Here is a 16686-nt window from a genome sequence, read left to right as displayed (position 1 = left end):
AAAATAAAATCTATTAAATTTAAAGATATAATTAACACTAAAAATGATAATAAAATTAAAAATATTCTTACTTCATAAGAAATTACTTGAGCAACAGAACGAAGCCTTCCTAATAAAGAATAAATCGAATTTGAAGATCAACCCGATAATATAATTGTATACACACTAAAACTAGAAATTACAAAAAAAAACAATACAGAAAAATTAAACTTAAATAAATAACAATAAAAAGGTATTCTAATTCATAATATTAATGCTTAAATTAAATTAAAAACTGGTGATATAATATAAATTAAAATATTAGCCATATAAGGAAAAATTATTTCTTTTCTAAATAATTTAATTGCATCACTAAAAGGCTGTAAAATTCCTAAAAAACCTACTTTATTAGGGCCTTTTCGAATTTGAATATACCCTAATAACTTACGTTCTAATAAAGTTAAAAAAGCTACTCTAACTAAAATACAAATAATTATTAAAATAAAAATTATCAAAATTAAAATTATATCAATTATTATTTGTATAAAATACTTATAAAGATTCTAAATCTAACGCACTAATCTGCCAAAATAATAATTTTATTCATTTATAAAATTTTAAATCATAAACTTGGTCCTTTCGTACTAAAATTTATTAAATTATTAAAGATAGAAACCAACCTGGCTTACACCGGTTTAAACTCAGATCATGTAAAGTTTTAATGGTCGAACAGACCAAATATTTAAGCTTCTACACCTAAATTTAACTTTAATCCAACATCGAGGTCGCAATCTTTTCTTTCGATTTGAACTCTAAAAAAAAATAACGCTGTTATCCCTAAGGTAATTTATTCTTTTAATCATAAAAATGGATCAATTTTTCATAAATTAATGGTTAAAATTAAAAAAGTTAATCTAATTTTTTTATCACCCCAATCAAATTTAACAAAAATTTTAAATTTTATAATTCTTTAAATTAAAAATCTTTTATAAATTAAACTCTATAGGGTCTTCTCGTCTTTTAAAAAAATTTAAGCTTTTTAACTTAAAAATAAAATTTTTAAATAATAAAATTTAGAAAGTTATCTTCTCATCAAACCATTCATACAAGCTTTCAATTAAAAAACTAATGATTATGCTACCTTTGCACAGTCAAAATACTGCGGCCCTTCAAATTTTATTCAGTGGGCAGGTCCTACTTTAAATTATAATCAAAAAGAGATGTTTTTATTAAACAGGTGAAAGATATTTTTGCCTAATTACTTAATTATACCTTTCGTAATTACTTATATTTTTACAAAATAATTAATACTAATTTTATCATTATTTCAATATAATTTTTATTATTAAATTTACTTTAATAAAAAAATTAAATTAATATATAAATATTTTTAATTAAATAACAAATTTTAACAAACTTCAAATAGTAAAAATTTCTAATTCTATAAATTATTAATTTATAATATTTAATTATAATAATTTAATTTTAAGCTTATCCCTAAAACTATTAAAATAAAAATTCAAAAAATTAAAAATTAAATTTTTATAATTTTTATAATGAATTAAATTCTTTTCTTAAAAAACTAGATATATTTAAAAACGAATAACATTTCATTACTATATAATTATTATAAATATTTATTAAACAATAATATTTATAACTATATAGCTCTTTTAAATTCGAGATAAATATATAAATATTAAATTTTTAATAAACCCTGATACACAAGGTACACAATATTGTTTCTTTTATAAATTTATATAATTTTCCTTTTCAGTACTATTAATCTATCATAAAATAAAATTTTTCTTAATCTAATAAAAATACTAATTATTTAATAAAATTATATATATATATATATATATATATATATATATATATTAATTAAATAAATTTTAAAATTCAATTTAAATTATTAATTATCTTCTTAATGTAAATAAGATGCTTATTCAAGCTCTAAACTGACATTCTAGAATCACTTTCCAGTAAATCTACTATGTTACGACTTATTCCATATTAGATGAAAGCGACGGGCAATATGTGCATATTTTAGTACTAAATCATTAAAAATAAAAATATTTAATTACAATCAAATCCAATTTCATAAAACTTTTAAAATATATAAATCCATAAATATAATTTAATGTAACCCATTTCTACTTTAATATAAACTTCACCTTGATCTGATTTAAATTTTTAAAAAATATCTAAATATTAATTTCTAAAAAAATATTTAACAACGACGATATAAAAGTTTCTAACTAAAGTAATTTTAATCGTGGATTATCGTTTATAGAACAGGTTCCTCTGAAAAGTAAAAATACCGCCAAATCATTTAGCTTTAAAGAACTTAACTATTAATCACTTAACTTTATAATTTACTTAATTAATAATAGGGTATCTAATCCTAGTTTATTATAATAATTTCTTAACCTCATAAAAACATAATTAAAAATATTAATAAATTAAAATTTCACCTTAAAACTTAAAATTTCTTTTTTAATTTTTAATTCTATTAATTAAAGCTAATAAATATATATTATATTTTTTGTATAACCGCTGCTGCTGGCACAAAAATTGCAAATACTAAATCTTATCACTAATTCTAAATTTTTTTAATAATTAAAAATATACACTACTAATTTATTAAATTTAAAACAATATTCATATAAATCTTGAATGAATATATATATCTAATACCATAATCAAATATCTAATTAACTAAAACCCAAAAAAGACTACATTTAGTTAAAATTTATTTCAAACAAAAAAAAATTAACTTTATTTAGAAATAATAATAATTAAATTAAATTTAAAAAATTAAATTATTAAAACTAATAATTTTAAAAACTTTATGTTAACAAATCTTTGTAACTTCCTCCCGTCAAAAACGTCCCCTTAGATAATAACCAAACCTTAAACTTTTTAACTCTAAATTAAAAAATTTTCCCCCAAGGATTTACAAGTAATACCCTTAAATTTAGTGCTACCCTACTCACTAAATCCAATACTAAACAATTTAAATTGTAACAATTCTTATTGCCGACTGTTATAGCTTTATTCAAATTTAATTTTAATAAAATAAATTTTGTAATAAACTGAAGCCTACCAAATATCAAAAATATTTTAAATTATCGGATTTAAAAAATTCTTAATAAATACAATAATTTTTAAAAAATAAATTATAATTATAAAAACTTTATGTTAACAAATCTTTGTAACTTCCTCCCGTCAAAAACGTCCCCTTAGATAATAACCAAACCTTAAACTTTTTAACTCTAAATTAAAAAATTTTCCCCCAAGGATTTACAAGTTATACCCTTAAATTTAGTGCTACCCTACTCACTAAATCCAATACTAAACAATTTAAATTGTAACAATTCTTATTGCCGACTGTTATAGCTTTATTCAAATTTAATTTTAATAAAATAAATTTTGTAATAAACTGAAGCCTACCAAATATCAAAAATATTTTAAATTATCGGATTCAAAAAATTCTTAATAAATACAATAATTTTTAAAAAATAAATTATAATTTTATTATAAAATAAAATAATCAAAAATTAAATTTTTTAAAATTCAAAATAAATTTAATTTTAAATTTATTAATTTAGTTCCCCCCGAAACTAAACATTTTCTATTTTTATTAAAATATTTAAATTAACCTATTCTAAAAATTTTCAAAATTATATAAAAATCAAATTTATGAAAAATGAAAAAAAAAATTCTTCCCCTAATCATCAAAATTTTCAAAAATCCATAAATTTTGATAAATTTTTAACAATTTTTCACAAAATTTTTAAACGAAATAACTTTATTACACTAACAAATAATTTTTTCAAAAAAAATTATTAGATAATTTCCATATCACAATTTTTAAAAATTATTTAAATTTAAATTTCTAACAAAAAAATATAGATTTTTTTTTTATGAGCGATTTCCTTTTAAGCATTTATATAAAATTTTCAAAAATTACTCGAATTTTATGAAAATCCTAAATTTTTATACATAATTTTTTTAACTATGTAATAATTAAACTTAAAATAATTATAATTTAAATCAAAATATTGACATAATAACTTTATTTTACTAACAAATCATTTTTTTACCCTTTAAGATCACTTTTTATCCAATAAATTAAAAATTATTCGAGACAACCAAAAAATAGACAAATTTAACCAAATATTTAAAAATTACATTTTTTTGTTAGATATTTTAATTTAAATTTTTTATGAAATCTTTATTAATTTTATTTTTCTAAATCTATTTTTCACGTAATTTTTAATAGATTTAGTTAAAATAAGAATAACTTCATTTTCATGATAAATACCATAATACTTTAGAAATAATATTTCTTAATGATAATTTAATTCATTAATACTCAGGTTTTTTTTTTTTTTTTCATTAATTTTGAATTTTTCATTAAAAATTAACTTTATTAATAACTAATAATTTTTAATATATTATTAATAATTATAGATTAATTATAATTTAATTCTTATATAAATAAAATGTTAATATTTTAATGTTAAATTAATTATTAATAATTTATACTCTTTATATATATATTATAAATATTATTAATATATAAAATATTTATTAATATAGAAATTCTCGAAATTCACCGTCGTTTTTATATACTGATTTACTTTATATATTCTTTCTCTTTTTTTCGGGAGTACTATTATATATCCCTTAAGATACCAATATTAAATCGGTTTTTATATATTTAAAAATGTTTATTTTAACTATTTAATTAAAATTAGCACCTAGAATATTACTAATGGTACTATCCAATGTAAGATATATTTCGCCCTTATATATAAATGATTATATATTAATAAGTAATTATTAATTATTAAATATTATAGATATATATAAATAAATTCTTTAATTAAAAAGGCATAGGGTCCAAGAGAAAAACCCTATTGAAAGACAAAATTTAAATTAATACTGCTAATAAAGTATCGATTTTAGGCCATTTTTTTTTGGCCAAATTTTGACCCAAAAAATGCAAAAAATTGCAAAATTTTGCATTTTTTTCGTTTTTTTTTGAAATTTTTCAAAAAATTTGATCTTTAAAATTGACATTATTGTCTAAAAAACAATTATAACACTTGGATATAAAAACCAATGTATGAGGAAATTCCTATTAGGGCGCCTGAAGAAAGGATCATTTTGATGAGATGAAACATGTGCAACCCACCCCTAGTTCCATCCCCGAAATTTTTGAAAAAAATGCCAAATTTCGTGAAATTTGATGAAATTTGGAAAAAATCTTCGGATTACAAAATTTTACAGGGATCGATTATTTTTTATGTGAAAAAAGGATTTATCATAAAATTTCTTTTTCCAAACTATTTTGTTAGAAAAATCAACTTTTAGAAAAAATTCTTCTTCTAGTCTAACAGAAAATTTATTTTATAGAAAATTTAAACCTTTTCTGTGAAAATAAAATTGAAAGAATAATTTTTAATTACAAAATTTTTTGATTTTTAAATATAACTCCATTTATTCAAATTTTTGTAAATTGAATTCTATTGATCCCCCCCCATAGAATTCTTAAACAAATTTATTAATAAGGTGATATTTAAAAATTTTAAAAATTTAAAAGTCAGTTTCTTAGTTATTTAAAATCAAAAACTAATAATTTTAAAAACTTAAACGTTGATTGTTGGGCTTAGCCTCAGGATTGGTTTAGAATATTGAAATTGATACTGAAGTAGGACGACCAAAATCAACTCAAATTTATCGGATTTGGTGTTGATTGTTGGACTTAGCCTCAGGATTGGTTTAGAATATTGGAATTGATACTGAAGTAGAACGACCAAAATCAACTCAAATTTATCGGATTTGGTGTTGATTGTTGGACTTAGCCTCAGGATTGGTTTAGAATGTTGAAATCGATCCTGAAGTAGGACGACCAAAATCAACTCAAATTTATCGGATTTGGTGTTGATTGTTGGACTTAGCCTCAGGATTGGTTTAGAATGTTGAAATCGATCCTGAAGTAGGACGACCAAAATCAACTCAAATTTATCGGATTTGGTGTTGATTGTTGGACTTAGCCTCAGGATTAGTTTAGAATATTGAAATTGATACTGAAGTAGGACACCAAAATCAACTCAAATTTATCGGATTTGGTGTTGATTGTTGGACTTAGCCTCAGTATTGGTTTAGAATGTTGAAATTGATACTGAAGTAGGACGACCAAAATCAACTCAAATTTATCGGATTTGGTGTTGATTGTTGGACTTAGCCTCAGGATTGGTTTAGAATATTGGAATTGATACTGAAGTAGGGCACCAAAATCAACTCAAATTTATCGGATTTGGTGTTGATTGTTGGACTTAGCCTCAGGATTGGTTTAGAATATTGGAATTGATACTGAAGTAGGACGACCAAAATCAACTCAAATTTATCGGATTTGGTGCTGATTGTTGGACTTAGCCTCAGGATTGGTTTAGAATGTTGAAATCGATCCTGAAGTAAGGCATCAAAATCAACTCAAATTTATCGGATTTGGTGTAGATTGTTGGACTTAGCCTCAGGATTGGTTTAGAATATTGAAATTGATACTGAAGTAGGGTATCAAAATCAACTCAAATTTATCGGATTTGGTATTGATTGTTGGACTTAGCCTCAGGATTGGTTTAGAATGTTGAAATTGATCCTGAAGTAGGACGACCAAAATCAACTCAAATTTATCGGATTTGGTGTTGATTGTTGGACTTAGCCTCAGGATTGGTTTAGAATGTTGAAATTGATACTGAAGTAGGACGACCAAAATCAACTCAAATTTATCGGATTTGGTGTTGATTGTTGGACTTAGCCTCAGGATTGGTTTAGAATGTTGAAATTGATCCTGAAGTAGGACGACCAAAATCAACTCAAATTTATCGGATTTGGTGTTGATTGTTGGACTTAGCCTCAGGATTAGTTTAGAATATTGAAATTGATACTGAAGTAGGACGACCAAAATCAACTCAAATTTATCGGATTTGGTGTTGATTGGACTTAACCTCAGGATTGGTTTAGAATGTTGAAATTGATCCTGAAGTAGGGCACCAAAATCAACTCAAATTTATCGGATTTGGTGTTGATTGTTGGACTTAGCCTCAGGATTAGTTTAGAATATTGAAATTGATCCTGAAGTAGGACACCAAAATCAACTCAAATTTATCGGGTTTGGTGTTGATTGTTGGACTTAGCCTCAGGATTGGTTTAGAATGTTGAAATTGATCCTGAAGTAGGACGACCAAAATCAACTCAAATTTATCGGATTTGATGTAGATTGTTGGACTTAGCCTCAGGATTAGTTTAGAATATTGAAATTGATACTGAAGTAGGGCACCAAAATCAACTCAAATTTATCGGATTTGGTGTTGATTGGACTTAGCCTCAGGATTAGTTTAGAATGTTGAAATCGATCCTGAAGTAGGACACCAAAATCAACTCAAATTTATCGGATTTGGTGTAGATTGTTGGACTTAGCCTCAGGATTGGTTTAGAATATTGAAATTGATACTGAAGTAGGACGACCAAAATCAACTCAAATTTATCGGATTTGGTGTTGATTGTTGGACTTAACCTCAGGATTGGTTTAGAATGTTGAAATCGATCCTGAAGTAGGACGACCAAAATCAACTCAAATTTATCGAATATATTTATATAAATAATCCTATTTTATAGGATTTTTTACTTTGTGAATTAATTTTTGTACAATTAAATAAATGAAAATTTTAGTTTTTATTTAAGGTTAAAATATTAAATTTTAAATTTAACTTAATAAGTTAAATTTTTAATTGTTAATTTTTTTTTGTAATTATATTCAATAAAATTAAATTATTTCTTAGAGTTTCAAAAACTCTTGTACATCTTATACTAGAATATAAAGATAAGCTAAAGAAGCTGATGGGTTCATACCCCATTTATAAAGGTATACCCCTTTTCTTTATAATTAAAACTATAAAATTAATATTTTTAATTTTAATAATAAGAGGAACTCTTATTTCTATTTCTGCTTATTCATGAATTAATATCTGGATTGGTTTAGAATTAAACCTCTTAGCTTTTATTCCTATTATAAATTTAGATAATTTTAAGTATTCTTCTGAATCCTCCTTGAAATATTTTTTAGTTCAAGTTTCTGCATCAATTCTAGTTTTATTTTCTTTTTTAAATTCATTTATTTTAATCAATTCTATCGAGCAATTAATACCTACTTCTATATTTTTGTTTAACAGAGCTATCCTTATAAAAATAGGAGCAGCCCCTTTTCACTTTTGATACCCAGAAGTCCTAGAAGGACTAAGGTGAGCTAATGCATTATTATTAATAACTTGACAAAAAATTGCCCCAATAATTTTAATTATATATAATTTTAAATTAAACCTATTCTTTATTTTGATTATTTTGATATGTATAACCTTAGGGAGTGTAAAAACATGGAACCAAACCAGATTAAAAAAAATTCTTGCCTTATCTTCCATCAACCATATTGGTTGAATATTAAGAATAATAATATTAAATCAATCCTTATGAATATTATACTTTTTAATTTATACTTTTATTTCTTTAAATATAATCTTAATTTTTAATAAATATAAAATCTTTAACATTAAAGATCTTATAAATAATATGAATTACAATAAAACTTTAAAATTCTATTTTTTTTTAAATTTCTTTTCTCTAGGAGGAATCCCCCCCTTTTTAGGATTTTTTCCTAAGTGACTAATTCTAAAAACTTTAATTGAAAATCACTTTTATTTTCTATCTTTTATAATAATTTTTATTACTTTAATTTGTATATATATTTATATACGCTTAATACTTCAATCTTTAATAATAAAATTAAATGAAAATAAAAAATTTAATTATATTAACTCTTACTATGTAATTTTTTTAAATTGAGTGAATATTTACGGATTAATCATTTTTACTGTAATTTTTAGAATTTATTAAGGATTTAAGTTAAATAAACTAGTAACCTTCAAAGTTAAAAATAGAATTATTCTAAGCCTTAGAATAATATTCACCTATAAATTTGCAATTTATAATCATAATTGAATATAAGGCTTAATAAAGGAGAAAACTCATAATTAAATTTACAATTTAACGCTTTAATTCAGCCACTTTATCGAATAAATGATTATTTTCTACTAATCATAAAGATATTGGAACATTATACTTTTTATTTGGAATATGGGCAGGAATAGTAGGAACATCGTTAAGTATTTTAATTCGGTTAGAATTAGGAACTAGAGGAAGATTAATTGGAAACGACCAAATTTATAATATAATTGTTACAGCTCATGCTTTCATTATAATTTTCTTTATAGTAATACCTATTATAATTGGGGGTTTTGGAAATTGATTAGTTCCTTTAATAATTGGAGCTCCTGATATAGCATTTCCACGATTAAATAACATAAGATTTTGACTTTTACCCCCTGCTTTAACTCTTTTAATTTTAAGAACAATCGTAGAAATAGGGGCAGGAACAGGATGAACTGTTTACCCTCCTCTTTCTTCTAATTTAACACATAATGGGCCTTCAGTAGATTTAGTGATTTTTAGTTTACATTTAGCAGGAATTTCCTCAATTTTAGGTGCAGTAAATTTCATTTCAACTATTATAAATATACGTCCATTTGGTATAATACTTGATAAAACTCCTTTATTTGTATGATCTGTTCTTATTACAGCAATTCTTTTATTACTATCACTACCAGTTCTTGCAGGAGCAATTACTATACTATTAACTGACCGAAACTTAAATTCTTCTTTTTTTGACCCAACCGGTGGGGGAGACCCAATTTTATACCAACATTTATTTTGATTTTTTGGCCATCCTGAAGTTTATATTTTAATTCTCCCAGGATTTGGTATAATTTCCCATATTATTACACAAGAAAGAGGGAAAAAAATTGCCTTTGGTTCTTTAGGAATAATTTATGCTATATTAGCTATTGGACTTCTAGGATTTGTAGTATGAGCTCATCACATATTTACAGTGGGAATAGATGTTGATACTCGAGCTTATTTTACTTCAGCTACTATAATTATTGCAGTACCCACTGGAATTAAAATTTTTTCTTGATTAGCAACTTTACATGGAATACAATTTTACTATACACCTTCAATTTTATGAACCCTGGGATTTTTATTTTTATTTACAATTGGTGGATTAACAGGAGTAATTTTAGCTAACTCTTCCATAGATATTATTCTACATGATACCTATTATGTTGTAGCTCATTTCCATTACGTTTTATCTATAGGAGCTGTATTTGCCATTATAGCAGGATTTATCCATTGATTCCCTTTAATTACAGGATTCAATCTTAACAATAAATTATTACAAATCCAATTTTTAATTATATTTATTGGGGTAAACTTAACATTTTTTCCTCAACACTTCTTAGGACTAAGAGGAATACCTCGACGATACTCTGATTATCCTGATGCTTATTACAAATGAAATAAAATTTCTTCTATTGGATCTATAATTTCCTCTCTTAGAATAATCTTTATAATCTTAATTATTTGAGAAAGATTTTATTCAATACGTTTAAGAAAATTTAATTCTAATGTACCCTCTTTAATTGAATGACTTCAACTTTCTCCCCCTAATGAACATTCTTATTCAGAAGTACCAATCTTAGCTCAAAAATTCTAATATGGCAGATTAGTGCATTGGATTTAAACCCCAATTATAAAGATTTACCTTTTTTTAGAAATAGCGACTTGAAAATCATATATATTTTTAGACAGAGCTTCATATTTACTGGAACAATTAAGATTTTTTCATGATCACGCCCTTTTGATCTTAATAATAATCACTTGTATTGTAACATACACCATAATGAGACTAACATTAAATAATTATAACCATCGTTTTATATTAGAAGGACACAATATTGAAACAATTTGAACTATCATACCAGCATTAACTTTAATTTTTATTGCTTTTCCTTCTTTAAAATTAATTTACTTAATTGATGAAATCCGTAACCCTTTAGTTACTATTAAAACTATTGGTCATCAATGATATTGAACCTATGAATATACAGATTTTAAAAATCTTGAATTTGATTCATATTTAATTAATAATAATCAACTTTTTAATTTTCGATTACTAGAAGTTGATAATCGAACTATTTTACCATATCTTTCTCATATTCGAATTCTAACTTCATCTTCTGACGTAATTCATTCTTGAACAGTTCCTTCAACAGGAGTAAAAGTCGATGCCTCCCCAGGACGATTAAATCAACTTAGATTTAATTTAAATCGAACTGGAATTTTTTTTGGTCAATGTTCAGAAATTTGTGGAGCAAACCATAGATTTATACCTATTTCTATTGAAAGAATTTCTCCCCAAAATTTCATTAAATGGGTAGAAAATTTTTCATTAGATGACTGAAAGATAAGTATTGGTCTCTTAAACCACTTTATAGTAATTAACGACTACTTCTAATGAAAAATTTAGTTAACCTATAACATTAGTTTGTCAAACTAAAATCATTCTCAGAATAATTTTTAATTCCTCAAACTATACCTATAGATTGATTTTCCTTATATATTTTTATAACACTTTTATTTATTATTTTAAACATTAAAATATTTTATTCTCATAAAAAATCTCCTTTAAAAAAATTTAAATTATTAAATAAAAAACTTTCTTGAAAATGATAATAAATCTTTTTTCTTCTTTTGATCCTTCATCTTATTTTATATTACCTTTAAATTGACTAAGAATAATTATTAGTTTTTTATTTATTCCTTCTATATTCTGACTAATTCCTAATCGATTTAACTTTTTAATTCAAAATATATTAATTACTCTACATAAAGAATTCAAAATCATTACAAAAAAAAATAATACTTTAATATTTATTGTGTTATTTTACTTCATTATAATTAATAACTTAATAGGGTTATTTCCTTACATTTTTACAGCCTCAAGTCATATAATTTTTACTCTATCCCTAGCTTTACCTTTATGGTTAAGATTTATATTAAATAGTTGAATTAGCCACACTTATCACTCATTTGCCCATCTAATGCCTCAAGGAACTCCTTCTATTTTAATACCTTTTATAGTTTGTATTGAAACAATTAGAAATATTATTCGTCCTGGAACTCTCGCTATTCGTTTATCAGCTAATATAATTGCAGGACACCTTTTATTAACTCTTTTAGGAAACACTGGTCCTATAGTAAATTTGCTTATTTTTTTAATTATTATAATTCAATTTATACTAATTTTATTAGAATCAGCAGTAGCTTTAATTCAATCTTATGTTTTTGCTATCCTTAGAACTCTTTATTCTAGAGAAAATAATTATGATAAAAAATCACCCATTTCATTTAGTAGATTATAGTCCTTGACCAATTTTAGGAGCTTTTAGAGCTATAACTGCAATAATAGGAATAATTAAATGATTCCATCTTTTTAACTCTAATTTATTTATTTTAAGAAATATAATTCTTTTACTAATTATATTTCAATGATGACGAGATGTAATTCGAGAAAGAACCTTTCAAGGAAACCACACTCTTTTAGTATCTTTTGGTTTGCGATGAGGAATAATTTTATTTATTACCTCAGAGATTTTTTTCTTTGTTAGTTTTTTTTGAAGATTTTATCATATAAGATTATCTCCTTCTATCGAACTAGGAATAGCTTGACCTCCAAAAGGAATTAATACCTTTAATCCTAATGAAATCCCATTATTAAACACTATTATTCTATTAAGATCAGGCCTAAGAGTAACTTGAGCCCACCATAGATTAATAGAAAATAATTTTAATCAAACATTTCAAAGATTAATTATTACTGTTTTTCTAGGAATATATTTTTCTTTACTACAAGGAATTGAGTATTTAGAAGCCCCATTTTCTATAGCCGATTCAGTTTATGGAAGAACATTCTTTATAGCTACAGGATTCCATGGTTTACATGTTATTATTGGTTCTATTTTTCTTTTAGTATGTTTAACTCGATTAAACTTTAATCATTTTAGAAACAATCACCATTTTGGATTTGAAGCAGCAGCATGATATTGACATTTTGTAGACGTAGTATGACTATTCCTATATATATCTATTTATTGATGAGGTAGATATCTATATAGTATAAATATTACATTTGATTTCCAATCAAAAAATCTTTTAAAAGTATAGATAATATTCTTAATTTCATCTTTAATTTTAATAATTATTAGAATTATAATAATTTTAATAATTATTGCAAATTATATCTCAATAAAAACATTTAAAGATCGAGAAAAAAGTTCTCCCTTTGAATGCGGATTTGACCCTAAAAATTCTGCACGCCTACCATTCTCAATTCACTTTTTTTTAATCGCTTTAATTTTTTTAATTTTTGATGTAGAAATTACCCTTATTATCCCTTTTATTTATAGAATAAAATATTCTAATATTATAATTATTAGCATTATATTTTTTATATTCATAGCAATCTTAATTTTAGGTTTATACCATGAATGAAAACAAGGAGCCTTAAACTGATCTTTATAGGATAATAGTTAAATTAACATTTAATTTGCATTTAAAAAATACTGTTTTTCAGTTTATCTTAAATAAGAAGCAAAATATTGCTTTTAGTTTCGACCTAAAAATTTGAATTTAAATTCCTTATTTAATTGAAACCAAAACTAGAGGTAAGTCACTGTTAATGATTCCAATGAGAAACTCTCCAATTAAAGAAATATAAAAATTTAAGCTTCTAACTTAATATATAGCAATTTGTTAATATTTCTATTTATATAGTTTATCTAAAACATTATATTTTCATTATAAAAAAAGATTAATTCTTATAAATACTTAAAAAATATTTTAATTTACCTCAATATCTTCAATATTGCGCTCTATTAAGCTATTTAAGTAGAATATATAAATCAATAACAAAATAATTCAAATTAAAAATATGATTATATAAATCTTTAAACTATTTTTAAAAATATACTGAAATAAAACAGAAATTTTTTTAAAAAATTTAAATAAACCCTGACTTCCTAAGAACTCTGATCAACCTTGATCTAAAAATTTATAATTTAGTATTCCTAAATTAATAAAAAAATAATTTATTCCAAAAGTTGAAATATAAGGCAAATTCCATATTAATACTAAAAAAATTAAAATTTTTATTAAATTAGAAAAAATTAAATTATAATTTAATTTTAATAAAGAAATCTCAAAACCTATAATTACCCCAATTATTACTATAATTAAAATTAAAATTTTCATAAAAAAAGGTAATACAACTAAATTGATATCCTTAAATATAAATCATATAAGAACCGTTCCTGAAAATAATACAATAATAAATATAAATCCTATTCTATAAACTATTTCATCTCTTAATTCTTCAGTTCTATTTATTCTAAAACCACAATAATCTGTAAATATTAAATAATTTAATAAACGCACTGTATAAGAAACTGTTAATGTTAAAGAAATTAATATAATTAAATAAATTACAATATTTAATCTTGTCATAGAATAAACCTCTATAATTAAATCTTTTGAGTAAAATCCAGAAAAAAAAGGAATACCACATAATGATAAATTTCTTACATTAAAATATATTACAGTTATAGGAGTTTTATAAACTAAACCTCCTATAAAACGAATATCTTGACATTCTCCTATTAAATGAATAAAATTACCTGCACATATAAATAATAAGGCTTTAAATAAAGCATGAATTAATAAATGAAAAAAAGCTAATTCATATAAACCTAATCTTAAAATAGTAACTATTAAACCTAACTGACTTAAAGTTGATAAAGCAATAATTTTTTTTAAATCATATTCAAAATTAGCCGCTAAACCTGAGATTAATATTGTTATCAATCCAATGAATATTAACACAAAAGAATAGTTTTCCAATAATAAATGAAATCGAATTAATAAATAAACCCCTGCTGTTACTAAAGTTGAAGAATGTACTAATGCTGAAACAGGAGTAGGAGCAGCTATAGCTGCTGGTAATCAAGCTGAAAAAGGAATTTGTGCACTTTTAGTTAAAGCAGCAATAATAATTAACAAACCTACAATTATTATTCTTTTATCCCTATAATAATAATCAATATATAATATAAAATTTCATCTTCCAAAATTTATTATCCAAGCAATAGAAATTATTAATATTGCATCTCCTACTCGATTAGATAAAGCTGTTAATATACCAGCTGAATAAGATTTTACATTTTGATAATAAATTACTAAACAATAAGAAACTAATCCTAACCCATCTCAACCCAATAAAATTGAAATTAAATTTGGACTTAAAATTATTAATAATATAGATAGAACAAATATAAAAACTAATATAATAAAACGATTAATAGATAAATCCTTAGATATATAAGATTTTCTATAAAAAATTACTATAGTAGAAATAAATAATACAAAAGAAACAAATAATAAAGATATTCAATCTAAAAGAATTAATATCTCTACTTCTATTGAATTTAAATTAAAAATTCTTCACTCAATAAAATAAACCTTTCCTGTATTAAGTAAAAATAATCTAAAACAAAAAAAAAAAAAAAAAAACCTAAGTATTAATCTAGAAAAAATTACACAAAAAGATATTACTTAAAGTTAAAGTAACTTCATTGACTCCACAAATCAATATTTTATATAAACTATTTAAGTAAAAGAAAAATAAATCTCTTTTCAATAAAATTAAATTTAAAGGAACCCAATGTATGAGTAATAAAATTAATTCTCGATAAGAAATTAATTCAAAAAAATATAATCTTCTGTAAAATTTTCCATGTTGACTAAAAGAATATAAATACAAACTATAAGAAGCTCTCAAAAAAGTTATAATTATTAATATAAATATACAAATATGAGAATAATTAATTAAACTATTAATTAACAAAATTTCTCTTAACAAATTTAAAGAAGGTGGTGCAGCTATATTTCTAATTACTAACAAAAATCACCATAAAGATAAAAAAGGTACAATATTAATTAAACCTTTATTAATAAAAATACTTCGACTAACAATACGTTCATAATTTATATTTACTAAAACAAATAATCCTGAAGAACAACAGCCATGAGCTAATATTATTATTAAAGATCCAGTAATTCCTCAAGAATTAAATGTTAATAAACCTGACAATAAAAGTCCTATATGAACAACTGAAGAATAAGCAATTAAAGATTTTATATCTCTTTGACGTAAACAACTTAAAGAAACTAAAATCCCTCCTATTAAAGATAAATTAATTAAAAAAAAATTAACCTTAACTCCTAAATATAAAAATATAGTTAAAAATCGAATAAGTCCATATCTTCCTAACTTTAATATCACTCCTGCTAATATTATAGACCCAGCAACTGAAGCTTCTACATGTGCTTTAGGCAATCATAAATGAAATAAAAATATCGGCATTTTAACTAAAAATACTATTATTATTATAAAATATAAAATAAAACTAAATAAATTTACATTAATATAAGTCAAATCTAATGTTTTAAACTTTGAATAATAAATAAAAATAAACAATATTATTGGTAAAGAAGCTATAATTGTATAAAAAAATATATATATTCCAGCTTGAATACGTTCAGGCTGATATCCTCAACCTAAAATCAAAATCAAAATTGGAATTAACCTAGCCTCAAAAAATATATAAAATAAAAATATATTTATAG

The 16686-nt window shown here is 23.0% G+C and overlaps 2 pseudogenes; one reads left to right on the top strand and one right to left on the bottom strand.

Moving 5' to 3' along the window:
• The first annotated feature begins 10706 nt into the window (after nucleotides 1–10706).
• Nucleotides 10707–13112, top strand: LOC123685834 (annotated as a pseudogene).
• Nucleotides 12841–15534, bottom strand: LOC123685832 (annotated as a pseudogene).
• Nucleotides 15535–16686: the final 1152 nt, after the last annotated feature.

Source organism: Harmonia axyridis, chromosome X (genome assembly GCF_914767665.1).
Source record: "Harmonia axyridis chromosome X, icHarAxyr1.1, whole genome shotgun sequence".
Taxonomy (NCBI): domain Eukaryota; kingdom Metazoa; phylum Arthropoda; class Insecta; order Coleoptera; family Coccinellidae; genus Harmonia; species Harmonia axyridis.
Note: the sequence above shows the minus strand (reverse complement) of the source record. Positions and strands in the feature narration are given on the sequence as shown.